The sequence below is a fragment of the Pelobates fuscus genome, chromosome 6, assembly GCF_036172605.1.
Source record: "Pelobates fuscus isolate aPelFus1 chromosome 6, aPelFus1.pri, whole genome shotgun sequence".
In the NCBI taxonomy this organism is placed as follows: Eukaryota; Metazoa; Chordata; class Amphibia; order Anura; family Pelobatidae; genus Pelobates; species Pelobates fuscus.
The window spans coordinates 257,712,478-257,726,451 of record NC_086322.1 but is presented as its reverse complement, the minus strand read 5'-3'; positions in this window follow the sequence as shown (position 1 = coordinate 257,726,451).

Genomic DNA, 13,974 nt, shown 5'->3' with positions numbered 1-13,974 from the left:
CAGCGTCCATAGGAAAGCATTGAGAATGCTTTCCTATGGACTGGCTGAATGCGCGCGCGGCTCGTGCCGCGCATGCGCATTCAGCCGAGGAGGAGGAGAGTCCCCCGCCCGGCGCTGGAGAAAGAGGTAAATTTAACCCCTTCCTCACCCTATAGCCTGGCGGGAGTGGAACCCTGAGGGTGGGGGCACCCTCAAGGCACTATAGTGCCAGGAAAATGAGTATGTTTTCCTGGCACTATAGTGGTCCTTTAACCCCTTAAGGACACATGACATGTGTGACATGTCATGATTCCCTTTTATTCCAGAAGTTTGGTCCTTAAGGGGTTAAAGGAGCAGGCAGGGCCATCTTTAACGCGGGGCAAACGGGGCAGTGGTTATCAAATTTTGCATGAGTGTCTGAGTGTGTGTGTGTCAGTATATATATGTATGTGTGTATGTCTGTTAGTGTGCCAGTATGTCTCTGTGTGTGTGTGTGTTTGTGTGTGAGTCTGTCAGTATGTCTGTGTGTGTGAGTCTGTCAGTGTCTGTGTGGTTCAGTAGGTATGTGTGTTTCAGTATGGCTGTCTGTGTGTGTCAAAATGTCTGTATGTGTGTATGTCTGTCAGTGTCTGTGTGTATGTGTGTTTCAGTATGTCTGTCTGTATGTGTGCCAGAATTTCTGTATGTCTATGTGTGAGTCTGGCAGTGTCCGTGTGGTTCTGTATGTCTGTGTTTGTCAATATATCTGTCAGTGTATGTGTGTTTCAGTATGTCCATCTGTCTGTGTGTATATGTCTGTCAGTGTATCTGTATGTCTGTGTGTGTGAGTCCGTCAGTGTCTGTGTGGTTCAGTATGTCTTTGTGTGTGTGTGTTTCAGTATGGCTGTCTGTGTCAGTATGTCTGTCAGAATGTGTCTCTGTATCTGTATGTTGTCCATTTGTGTTTGTGTGTGTATCTGTACGTGTCAGTGTTTGTATCTGTATATCTGCATGCAGTGGCGTACATACCAGGGTCGCAGGGGTCGCGGCTGCGACCGGGCCCGGCCCACCAGGGGGCCCGGCCGCCCTGCGACCCAGGTATGTAGGTCACTGGGCCAGCCTCTTCTGCTGGGGGGCCCAGGAGCCGGCCACCTTCGGGCCCCCCGAGGCTGGCCCTGCTGTCACCCGGCTGGCTGGCAGGCGCGCGAGGGAGCACTGTCCCCTGGGTGCTCCCTCTTCAGCTCCCTCGCGCACTGCACTGAAACCGGAGCCGGAAGATGACGTCATCTTCCGGCTCCGGCATCAGTACGCGGCGCGCGAGGGAGCTGAAGAGGGAGCACCCAGGGGACAGTGCTCCCTCGCGCGCCTGCCAGCCAGCCGGGTGACAGCAGGGCCAGCAACACCACTGGACCCCAGGGAATCCCCCCCAGCTCTCCCACAGGTAAGGAGGCTGGGGGGATAAAAAAAAAAAAAAAGTTTTAGTGTGTTAGTGTTAGTGAGTGTTAGTGTTAGTGAGTGTTAGTGTTAGTGAGTGTGTGTGTTAGTGAGTGTGTTAGTGAGTGTGTGTGTGTGTTAGTGAGTGTGTTAGTGTTAGTGAGTGTGTGTGTGTGTGTGTGTGTGTGTGTTTGTGTTAGTGTTAGTGAGTGTGTGTGTGTTAGTGTGTGTGTTAGTGTGTGTGTTAGTGAGTGTGTTAGTGAGTGTGTTAGTGTGTGTGTTAGTGAGTGTGTTAGTGAGTGTGTGTGTTAGTGTTAGTGTTAGTGAGTGTGTTAGTGTTAGGGAGTGTGTTAGTGAGTGTGTTAGTGTTAGGGAGTGTGTTAGTGTTAGGGAGTGTGTTAGTGTTAGGGAGTGTGTTAGTGTTAGGGAGTGTGTTAGTGTTAGTGAGTGTGTTAGTGTTAGTGAGTGTGTTAGTGAGTGTGTGTGTTAGTGTTAGTGAGTGTGTGTGTTAGTGTTAGAGAGTGTGTGTGTTAGTGTGTGTGTTAGTGAGTGTGTTAGTGAGTGTGTGTTAGTGTTAGTGAGTGTGTGTTAGTGTTAGTGAGTGTGTTAGTGTTAGTGAGTGTGTGTTAGTGTTAGTGAGTGTGTGTTAGTGTTAGTGAGTGTGTGTTAGTGTTAGTGAGTGTGTTAGTGTTAGTGAGTGTGTTAGTGTTAGTGAGTGTGTTAGTGAGTGTGTGTGTGTGTTAGTGAGTGTGTGTTAGTGTTAGTGAGTGTGTGTGTGTTAGTGAGTGTGTGTGTGTTAGTGTTAGTGAGTGTGTGTGTGTTAGTGAGTGTGTTAGTGTTAGTGTGTGAGTGTTAGTGAGTGTGTGTGTGTGTTAGTGAGTGTGTGTGTGTGTTAGTGAGTGTGTTAGTGTTAGTGAGTGTGTTAGTGTTAGTGAGTGTGTTAGTGTTAGTGAGTGTGTGTGTGTGTGTTAGTGAGTGTGTGTGTTAGTGAGTGTGTGTTACTGAGTATGTTTGTGTGCATCTGTCACTGAGTATGTGTCTGTCAGTAAATGTGTGCGTCTGTTCATGAGAGTGTGTGTCTTAAGCACTTACCTTTCTCCAGCGCCGGACTCCCTTAACGCTGGGGATCTCTCCGTCCCCATCCGCCTCTCAGCTCCGAATGCACATGCGTGGCAAGAGCCACGCGCGCATTCAAACCGCCCATAGGAAAGCATTACTCAATGCTTTCCTATGGACGTTCAGCGTCTTCTCACTGTGATTTTCACAGTGAGAATCGCAGAAAATCCTCTAGCGGCTGTCAATGAGACAGCCACTAGAGGCTGGATTAACCCTCAGTGAAACATAGCAGTTTCTCTGAAACTGCTATGTTTTCAGCTGCAGGGTTAAAACTAGAGAGACCAGGCACCCAGACCACTTAATTGAGCTGATGTGATCTGGGTGTCTGTAGTGGTCCTTTAAGTGTATGTTATTATGCATGCACTGGCATACATACCGCGGTCGCACGGGTCGCAGCCCTGCGACCAGGTGCCCGCCCCATGTGTTGCGGCCCCAGCCTGCGCAGAGTAAGCGCTCGCGCGGGGGGAGGGGGGACCCGGATCAGTTTTCGCACCGGGGCCCCATGGGTTGTGTGTACGCCACTGTCTGCATGTGTGTCAGGTTGTGTATCTGTGTGTCTGTATGTGTCGGTGTATCTATATGAAGTCAGTGTGTGTACCTTTGTATCTGCATGTATGCCAGTGTTTGTATCTGTGTGTGTGTGTGTATGTGTGTGTCAGTGTATCTATATGTAGTCTGTGTGTATCTGTATGCTCTTGTGTGTATCTATATGCGGTCAGTTTGTATCTGCGTGTGTGTGTCAGGTAGTGTATTTGTGCATATCTATATGTAGTCAGGGGGGTCCAAGTAAATGCTTGCCCAGGGTCCAATCAAAATTAAAGACGGCCCTGGGAGCAGGATAATGATATACTCCTTAATACCTTTGCAGCTGGCAATATGATTAATCTGCAGTTTCAATATGGAGCCACGATGTAGCTGACATGGTTAACAGAATCAACAAGCATTACAAATTGAAATCAGCATCAGCTCAGTCCTCAAAGTCACAGCCCCAGTCCTGCAGTTTGGAGCTTCAAAATTTCTCAAGCAGTCACAGCATGAGTTTCTCAGGTCTTACTTTAAAGAAGATGGTAGACACTGGGCAGCTGAGTCTTTACTATGCAATGTGTTGTCTGTCCGTAATGTCTGCCATTTTCCTCCTCTCCCTTGTCCTCCATGGACTTCCCGGCTTCCCTGGATATATAAATATATGTATTTATTTATTTATTTATGTATTTATTTTAGTAAATTCCCTAACTTAAAGGGAACACAGTAGCTTTAGGAATACAAACCTGTATTCCTTTTAAAAAAAAAAAAAAAAAATATGATATTTATTGAAAAAGTTTTTCTAATACATAATAATTAAAGCAAAAAGCCATCATTTAGCGTACAGCTAATTTAGAAAAAAAGATAGTTATAGCATATACAAACTCAAATTGCAGTTTACAGACATATATAAACTCCTTCAATGACATGTCATATATTCCATATTATCAGAATTTTCCACCAATACTGACGCTAAAGATGAAAACATACAATGCAAAACAGACAGGGATGAATCCTGAGTTTAATTCGATTGGTCGGTTCTCAGGTTTCAAGTAAAATCGTTATTAATTAGTGGTTAGTGATAAAGTTTCCAACCATTCATTATACTTTTCTTGTTTAATTGCGGAATGTAAGATAGATCCGTGCAGATCTCTTTCCATGCACAATTGATATGATAGTTGGATTATAAAGTGCTTCTTCTGGAAGGGTAAACTAGATTTCCATTGTCTAGCGATTATTATTTTAACAGCTAAAAAGCAATGTGTAACAAGGCAATTCAATGATAGAGAAGAGATGGACCAGTTTAAATGTAATAAAGCAACCCCTGGTTCTTTTTTTAAGTTTATTTTGAATTGAGTTTAAGTTAATCGTAAGTCCACCACCATATTGGGTTTACTAATTTACAATGCCACCATATATGTAAAAAAAGAACCATCTAAGCATCCGCATCTCCAGTAATGTGGATTTTGGTCAGGATACATTTTTGAAAGCCTATACGGAGTTAAATACCATTTTTACATTATTTTGACACTCTATCAAGTTTAAACAATGTATATGCTTTTGATACCGGAGAAACTGACGGAAGCCAAGCACAGAGAGATGGACACAGGTTTCTTCAGGAAGGAAGAGATTCTTTATTGGATCACCGATCGGGACTCAGAGGGACTAGCGTCACCAAAATACAGCAAAGTCTGAGTACTGAATACATAGAGTACATTCCTTATATAGCACTGTAGCTCCTCCCACAATTAACTACACCCACACATACCCTTAACCTATTTAATAAATAGAGTCTAAACTCATCCATCCGGTCTAACCACGTGGCTCATCTGATACAAAGGAGAGGGACGCGTAATTCCAGTTCTTACATTCCTGCACCTGGTCAGTACAGTGATAACAGTATCTTAGCTACGTGTAATTAACTAACTGATACTACAAACACATATACATACATATGCCTTGTGGCAATCTTAGCCTGCTAAACTTGTATTTTACTGGAATTACATCACATTCCCCCCTTTGATGCCTCTGATATTTCACAATTACTTGAGGCATCACTTAACCTTGGTTTGCATATACCTCAGGTTACCATGAACCAGACCAGACTTATCTTATGATGTGAATCTTTTAACACTCATCTTCCTGCATTGGTTCTCCTTGATCTAGAGCCTTATACTTATATATCGCCATTATCTGTGCAGCAGCCTTCCTCTCTGCTATACTTCCTATCAGGCTTTGCACAGACCTAACTACTAAGGGTATAAGACACGGTAGGAGTAGACACAACAGTAAAATCAGTAGGACTCCACCTACCACTGCCTTAAGCCCTCCAAACCACTCATACCAGCTACCAAACCAACTACTTGGATTGTACCCTTTCCATACCTGAGTAGGCACATGCACTAGTTTAACCATATGGCTAGTAAGCTCAGCTATTGCTTGCCCTTCGTCATCTATTTGAAGACAGCAATTGCTCAGGTTAAACTTCCCACATACACCTCCCTCTACTGCCAAAAGGTAATCCAAGGCTAATCTATTTTGGTACACTGCTGTCCTCATCCTGGTATTATGCTTCGCTAGAAGATTGAGTGCTTGTGAGGTCTCATTAGTAATAATCTCAACCACCGCCTGTAATCTTATAATACGGTTGAGCATATAAATTGGGGTTCTATAACCAAAGGTACCATCTTCTGCCCACGTGGCTGGCCCATAATAATCTATGATACGCTGGGGAGGCCATTCATTATCTTCCCAGGTGCCTATCTCTAAGGGTCCCCTTTTCTTCCTATGATTCACATCATACACTTTAACACCTAAAGTCTCACCTGTTTCAATCGGTAACAAGAAGAAGGATGGTTTGAGCATACCCAACACACATGCCCCTTCCCAGTCCTGTGGCAACTCCGAATAGGCTTTCTTACCACAGATCCAGTACAAATTTGCTGGGGCTCTGCAGGTAGATGTGATGGATAAATCAAACCACACATCCTTTAAACTGGCATATCTAGCAAACGGGTTAGATGGTTCTGAGACATTTGAAGCCGACCACCAAGTTGTATTTTTAGTATCATCATCATAAGCTTTTTGCCCTAGACAAGTTAATTCTCCTACAGAAGTATTATACATTATTCCTTTCCTTGCTATGCAAACATAACCTATGATGGAGGTCTTTAATCTCCACTCAGATTTACCTCTAACACTCAAATGATAATCGGCTTGTGTAGATATTAGTTGGTCAACTGCCTCAGAACCGGACATTACCTCCTTTGCTTCCCAAGGCCATTGGTCTCCCATGTTAGTACCTCCACACACATAGCAGTTGGTAACATTAAGACTACCGGCAATACTTTCAGCTAGGTCAATGAACAGGTTTTTAGCGTTATGGGGGATCTTATTATCTATACTCATCTCTTCATAAAAGGAATGGTATACTTGATGAGTCTGGGAGGATACCGTATCAGTCTCTATTCCTATAAACAATAATGTCCCAGGATCTAAACCCGTCCCGTATATCTGAAACCCAAATAAATTTCCATACTTATCTAGGAACTTGTCGGGGTTATTAATAAGTATATGGACTGGGTTGCATTCCATAGACTTACAATAAGGGCTAGTCGGCAACTTAGTCACTATCATGTCTTTATCTACTGTCTGTCCCCAAGTCGCCCACCCCACACAAGACCAATATGGACAAAAGTTATAGTCTTTATTTGGGCATCTAGGACTCACATATTTATTTTTACTACTGGGACAAATATATTTATCATTAGACCCATACGTCCTCTCCCATCTAAGATCCCCACATACATTCCACGGTTTTCTACCACTTGATATCGCCTTACATGCATCAAATAGCAGAACACCCGAAGAATGTACGGATTCTAACACCGTCTTATTAATTAGGGTCCCCTGAGGATCTCCATTCCTGAGAGTCAACCAAATTGTACGAGGTTGATACTCTGGACTGAAGCACTTAGGTTCTCCTACTCCTAAATGGCACACACTATAGTCTATATTTAGGTATCTACATCTTGATACCTCTCCTTTACATTCGTATTGTGAATGCCAAATTAGGGTTTGGGAAATATGGTTACCTGTTCTCGTAGTCTTAATGCATACCTCACAGCTAGGAGTGTCGGTACCTCTACCTTCCTGAATATAAAAACACATATAAATAAACACAATCAAAAGCACATCTTTCGCCGTCATCCTCAGTCTTCGTCCGTGCGATGGAACCTCAGCTTCCAGGATGTGAGGGCTGCAGGGAATGGAGTTCTGCTCGTCTTCACAGGTGTCCCTTCGAGACTTTCCTGGCTTATACACTATGTGTTGGTAAGCGGACAGGCTTTATTATGGCCTTCTCACTCACACCTGTAACAATAAAATTTGTAATCCACAATAATTCCTCGTTACTCCGACTGAGTAGTGCGTTTCAACCGGATCTTGCAGGGATTCTCTGGATCTGCTGTAATTTGCCAAGAATCGACTGCTGCTGGTTTAACCCTGGAGTGATGTATCCACGGAGTTACTTCGGCTACTTTTATCGCTGTAGGGGTAGACAAAAGAACAACATAAGGACCTCTCCACTTGGGCCCTAACGGTACATTATTCCACTCTTTAATCCACACTTGGTCTCCTGGATGATAACTATGAACAGGGGGATAAATATTCACAGGTAATCTATCTTGTACCCATTTCTGTACCTCCTCCATAGTCTTACCCAACTCTACAACCTGCTGCCGGGTAATTCCTTCTCCCAACTGACTCAAGTCCCCCCTTAAGTTACCAAGTACGGGAGGTGGTCGCCCATACATGATTTCAAAAGGAGAGAGGCCCATCCTTCTGGTAGGGGTACTGCGGATTCGCAATAAAGCTATGGGTAAGAGAACGTTCCACTTAAGTTGGGTTTCCTGACACATTTTAGCCAACTGGTTCTTTATAGTTCTATTCATTCTCTCTACCTTACCAGAACTCTGGGGTCTATATGCAGTATGAAGCCTCCACTTTATACCAAGCATATGAGTCAGTTGTTGTAGGCACTGATGAACAAAAGCTGGACCATTGTCCGATCCTATAGAACAGGGTAGTCCATATCGGGGTATTATTTCTCGTAGCAGGAATCTTACAACTTCTCCTGCTTTCTCTGTACGAGTAGGACATGCTTCTACCCAGCCTGAATAGGTGCACACAATTACCAACAGGTAACGATGTCCACCCGATTTAGGCATTACTGTAAAGTCTATTTGTAGATCGGACATGGGGAGTCCCCCCATAAACTGGACTCCTGGTGGCTTTACTGGTCCTTGTCTTGCATTATTATTAGCACACGTTACACATCTGCGTACAATGGCCTGAGTCAAGTTGGACAATCTTGGTATGTAGAAATGTTTCCTGAGAGATTCTTCAGTACTGTCTCTCCCAGAATGTGTCCCGTTGTGATAATTTTGGACAATTTCTACCGCTAGTGATGCTGGTATGACTATTCTTCCATCTTCTAGCTGATACCACTTGTTCTCCAAATACTTTCCCGGTTCAGTCTTTAACCACTCCTCTTCTTGAGCTGTATAAACTGGAGTCCATTGGGACAGTGGAGTTGGTATAAGAGCAGCTATATGCCCCACATACTCCTGTCTTCCTGATTCAGCAGCACGCTTAGCTGCACTATCTGCCATCCGATTTCCCTTGGTTACATCACCATCTCCTCTCAGATGCGCTCGACAATGTATGATACCGACTTCTTTCGGCTCCCACACTGCTTCCAATAGTTGTAGGATTTCAGCTGCGTACTTGATTTCTTTGCCTTCTGAATTCAGTAGTCCTCTTTCTTTATACAAAGCTCCGTGGGCATGAGTGGTTAAAAACGCATACTTAGAGTCCGTATAGATATTTACTCTTAAACCTTCAGCCAATTGTAACGCTCGTGTTAGTGCTATTAATTCTGCCTTTTGTGCTGATGTTCCTTTCGCCAGTGGCCGAGCTTCTATCACCTTGTCTATTGTTGTCACTGCATATCCTGCATAGCGGATCCCTTCTTTCACATAACTACTGCCGTCGGTGTAATATTGAACATCGGGGTTCTGGATGGGAAAATCACGAAGATCTGGTCTACTTGAAAATACTTCATCCATTACTTCCAAACAATCATGTTGACTTTCAGTAGGTTGCGGCAAAAGGGTAGCTGGATTTAAGGTGTTTACAGTCTCTAAATGCACTCTTGGGTTTTCACACAACATTGCTTGATACTTGGTCATACGGCTGTTACTAAACCAATGATTTCCTTTGTAATCCAACAACGTCTGTACTGCATGTGGGACTCGTACATAAAGTTCTTGACCCAGAGTGAGTTTATCGGCTTCAGCTACTAGCAGGGCGGCTGCAGCTACGGCTCTTAGACAAGGTGGAAGTCCGCTGGCCACTGCATCCAGTTGCTTAGACATGTAGGCAACAGGTCTTTGCCATGATCCCAAGTACTGTGTCAATACTCCCACAGCCATTCTTCTTTGCTCGTGTACATATAAGTAGAATGGTCGTGTGTGATCAGGTAGACCTAATGCTGGGGCACTCATCAAAGCCTTCTTCACATCTTCAAATGCCGTTTGCTGTTCTTGGGTCCATAAGAAGGGGTCGTGCTCTGTACCTTTGATGGCTGCGTACAGAGGTTTTGCCAGTATCGCATAGCTGGGAATCCATATCCTACAGAAGCCTGCTGCCCCCAAGAATTCTCGCACTTGTCTTCTATTCTTGGGTATTGGTATTTGGCAGACAGCTTCTTTTCTCTCTGGCCCCATAATCCTTTGACCTTCAGAGATATGGAATCCCAGATACTTGACAGTTGGCAAACACAACTGAGCCTTCTTCCTGGACACCTTGTATCCTGCCTTCCAGAGAATATGTAGTAGATCGTGCGTTGCTTGCTGACATTTTTCTTTTGTAACTGCTGCTATCAACAAGTCATCTACATATTGTAACAATACACATTCTCCTGGGATAGACTCGAAATCCAGTAGATCTTGACTTAGAGCTGAACCAAATAGGGTAGGTGAATTTTTAAACCCTTGGGGCAGTCTTGTCCAAGTCATTTGGCGTTTTGAGCCCGTTACAGCGTTCTCCCATTGGAAAGCGAAAATACATTGGCTTTCTGCGGCAATTCGGAGGCAAAAGAAGGCATCTTTGAGATCTAAGACTGTGAAGTAAGTAGCCCCGCCCGGAATTAAAGCAAGCAGGTTATATGGATTGGGTACAACTGGATGTATGCTAACAACCGCATCATTGACTGCTCTTAAGTCCTGTACAGGTCGATACTCATCTGTACCGGGCTTTTGAACAGGCAGCAATGGGGTGTTCCAGGGGGAAGTACAGAATTTTAGGATACCATACCGTATGAACTTATCCAGATAGGATTGGATGTTCTTCTTAGCCTTCTGCGGAATGTGATATTGTCTTAGGCTCACTGGATAAACCCCATGTTTCAGTTCAATTTTTATTGGTGGAATATTGCGGGCCAGTCCTGGTGGGTTGTTCTCTGCCCAAACTCCTGGTATGTTAAACAATGTCTCATCACTCCTAGGGTTTTGGCTAGTCAACACTGTATAAAGTCGCCACTCTTCTTCCTTTGGTACGGATAAAGTCATAATACCTGAAGGTCCATTAAACTTTAAGGATGTTGTTCCATTTGGTAGGAACGTAATCTGCGCTTGTAATTTTGATAGCATATCACGTCCCAGCAATTGGACTGGACATTCAGGCATATAAAGGAATTGGTGTTTTACTACGTGGCCTCCCAATGTACAGAGTCGACTTTTAAGAACCGGTTTTTCAGCACTTCTTCCAGTTGCTCCTATCACAGTAATAGTCCTTCCAGATGGAGGAGCAACTAGATTAGTCACCACTGAATGTTCAGCACCAGTGTCGATCATGAACGCACTCCTTTTCCCCCCTATTGATACATCGACCATAGGCTCCGCTCGACCAAGGGGGATGGAGCCCGGTCGGTATCAATAGTCCTCCATGACAGTGTCAGCCAATCCTACAAAGTCCCTACCTTCTCTATCGCGGGACCTTTGCGCTGCTGGAATATACCTGTCTTCCCTAACACTTCCTCTGTTCCCATTACTCCCTCTATAACCATTACTCCCTCCGGGGCCTCCTCTACCTCTCGCTCTACCTCTAAAGTTTCCGTAGCCTGCCCTGGGTTGGTCTCTCTCGTACTGTTCTCTTTGCGGACATTCGTTCCTCCAATGCCCTTCTTCCTTGCAATACGCGCATTGATCCCTACTCAAAGGCTCCCTACTCCATCTATTATTGCCTCTATCTGGGCCCCGTTTATCTACGCCTGCGATCGCTACCGCTAGCATATCAGCCTTTTTACGCATCTTGCGCTCTTCCTCTTTCTTACTTTCTGTATCCCTGTTCATATAGACCTTATTTGCTACCTCCATTAGTTGGGTGATGGACATACCTGCAAACCCTTCTAACTTTTGTAGCTTGCGCTTAATATCTCCGTATGCTTGGCTGACAAAGGCGGAGTTAACCATTCGGGAATTGTCTGCGTCTTCCGGATTAAAGGGGGTATACAAGCGGTATGCCTCCAATAATCGGTCATAAAAGACACTGGGCGCTTCATCGCTTTTCTGGATCACCTCAACTGTCTTCGACATGTTAATGGCTTTCTTTCCTCCGGCTTTCATGCCAGCAATTATAGCGTCTCTATAGGCTCTGAGTTGAACCATATCAGCACCATTTACGTTCCAATCGGGATCGGTGTTGGGATAGTGTGTCGCGGCCCATGCTGCTGGATTGGCTTGGTTCAAAGCACGGGCTCTATCCTCTAATGCTTTAATGGCTGCTTGATTTATTCTTGTCCTTTCCTCATTGTTAAATAAAGTCATTAGTAACTGCTGGCAATCAGCCCATGTCGGATTATGCGTCTGTACTATTGAGGTGAACAGATCAGTCATAGCTTGTGGTTTCTCAGTATACGAGGAATTATGGGTCTTCCAGTTTAAAAGATCGGTTGTGGTAAATGGGACATATACGAAGACTGGGTCAGCGTGTGCCATTTGACCTGCGGCATCGATATAAGCTGACCCGGGATTCAGACGAAGAGGCATCTGATAGTGCTTTAATTGTTGGGCACCAGTCAACTGTCGGGTTTGGATGGGGCTACGTAGAGAGGCGTCAGTCATGGGTTCCGGTCGGGGAGAGATAGGGTATGGGGATGTGGGAGGTCGGTTTTGGGAAAAGGTCGTAAATAAAACACTTCGAGCCGAGCTAGATGAAGCTTGACCGGAAGTCTGAAGTGGCGCCAAATCAGGATATTCGTTTCTAATGGGGGTGGATTCTGGTTCCGGAAGGGGAGATTTAGTACGAGGGGGGGTGGATCCTGTACTGGAGGAGGAAGCGGAAGTGGATGAGGGTAATGAGGGGAGGGGTGCAGGACTTCCTGCGTTTGCGTCACTTCTTCTTAACGGAAAGTAAGGGGGCGGCAAAGGGATCTCGGACTCAGGGGGCGTGTCCAAAATGGGCCTAACACCAGTCCTAGTGGACGAGCAAGTCCTAGCTACCATGAGGCGACACTGCTCCTCGTGGCATGTCTGGAGCCATTTTGGCGAGTCATTTACGGCCTGTCTCCAACAGTCAATATAAGGAAACTGGCCGTAAAGTTCAGGCCTACCCGATACAGCCACGTGTAAGCGCTGTACCAGAGTTGGATCCAAACTGCCACGTGGCGGCCATGCCGCAACCAAAGTAGGCCACTCCCTAGTACACAAAGTGACCAAACGTACAGGAGACATCTTTACCCCAAAATCACAAACTTTGAATCCCTTTTTAAAATTCTTAACCATACATCCTAAGGGATCCGGAATCGTTGACTGCGACGCACCCATACTTAACAATGGAACGTCGTCGACAACGAATACTATACACGCGTACTATTCAACAGTCACACCCGTTTCCTCTGGCAACAGCACCACGTGGTACGGTTACCAAGTGAAACGTACACAATAACAATAAACACTCAGGGAATTCCCGTACACACACAGCTGTTACACCAGTCACTATATAATCAATATTATGCCCTTTGGCGTAACTATACAGTCACCCACGCTATAATTCTCTATATACGAATTACCCGTCTATAACACACCCCAGTAACATCGTCTTTTACAAATAGCGGTTACAGTACGGTTAGCATAGGTCAAAGCACAAGTTAAGGTCACAATACAATTATTAGTGGTTATGGTGTTAAACATGCAATGGACGACAATGATTAGTACTTATTATATAATGTCAGTAAATATACAGGGTTATGGTACCGTGCACTATAATACAGCAACACACTATTAACACTCTCGCTAGACGGCTGAGCTCGCGCTATCTAACAAGATATACACTTTACTAAAACAATCGTTAACACATTTACAATTCCCAACTAAACTATTGGCCAGTACCTTGAATGGACTACCTAAAACTATATACACCCGTTTTGGTTAGCCACACTGCCCAATCACCACATATATAGCGAGCTAGAGAACCGAATTTACACAGGCGCCTCTTAGTCGCACTATCAAAAGTCTAGTGGGTTCCAAATTTACACGCCTTCCCACTTAGCCCAGATAGGATGAGAACTAGCGAACCGAATTTACACAGGCGCCGCTTAGTCTCCCGGTCCCTCCGACCTAGCGAACGTAATATACACCCTAGAACGCTAGTCTAGACAAGACACCGGTGTCCGGCTAGGGCTATTTACACCAGGACCCCGCCTGACTAACCAAATCAAACGGTCTGACTAAAGAGCGTTCGATCGAGCGGTGCGCCTTCGCTCCTTCCCTCCGACAGAGGGGGCAGATACACAGATTCAAAACCCCTTTGGGCCTACCGCACAATCGGTATACCCCTAGTGGGTCCTGCCGTCTAAAACAGCAGTTGTCTTACCTCCTCGTT